The sequence below is a fragment of the Chlamydotis macqueenii genome, chromosome W (genome assembly GCF_036417535.1).
Source record: "Chlamydotis macqueenii isolate bChlMac1 chromosome W, bChlMac1.mat, whole genome shotgun sequence".
Lineage (NCBI taxonomy): Eukaryota > Metazoa > Chordata > Aves > Otidiformes > Otididae > Chlamydotis > Chlamydotis macqueenii.
Window position 1 is genome coordinate 46638979 of NC_141592.1, and position 800 is coordinate 46639778.

The following is an 800-nucleotide window of genomic DNA, read 5'->3' on the forward strand; positions in this document are numbered from 1 at the left end:
GAACTGGTCTGACTGGGATAGGATCGAGCGTTCAGGCCAGCTTAAGCAGGTATTCGGTGGGAACTTAAAAGGTGTAAGGAATCAGTAAGAATGCCACTGGTATATGGGAGGAAGTGTAGAGCAGAGTAGTGCTGGGTTTATTTGGTGTGGAGCACGGACGAGTGCCTGTCCACTGTTGCTTATTTGTTTGCACTAAGTGTTTGAAATGTCATAAGTATGTTATTTCTTTTAATGGGAGACAGGAATTTTGTCTCGACACTTGTCTTAAACTGAGGTACGTTCACTGTGGGGCGAGTACGCCCTTGTATCTTTGGCCTTGGATAAGGTATTATTGTTGTCAGTTTAATCAGGTTGTATTCTTTGGCTGAAGAATAAGCAGAGTGTTATGGGAGGCAAACAAAGTGGCAGAATAGTGAAAAGGAGCCCTCTGGGCTGCATTTTAGCTCACTGGAAGGAGATAGGAGAGCCGCAGGGGGAAGTGTAAACAAAAAGACTTTAATAAAGTACTGCAATCAGTGGTGGCCTTTGTAAAATGAGATGATGAGGAGAAATGGCCCTTTAACAGAATAATATACCTTGTTGCAATTGATGTCATTTTTGAAAAAAGAAGGGAAATGGGATGCGGTCTCGTATGCGGACACGTTTTTTTCACCCTCCAAAATCATCCCGAATATCAAACGGACTGTGGATTAGCACCCCAACAGGACCCAATGGGGATGGCTTTGGAGAAGAAAAGGTGTTGCTCGGCATGCAGCACAGGGCAGAGATGTACAAAGTTGGGGAAAATAAGGGGTCCCGGG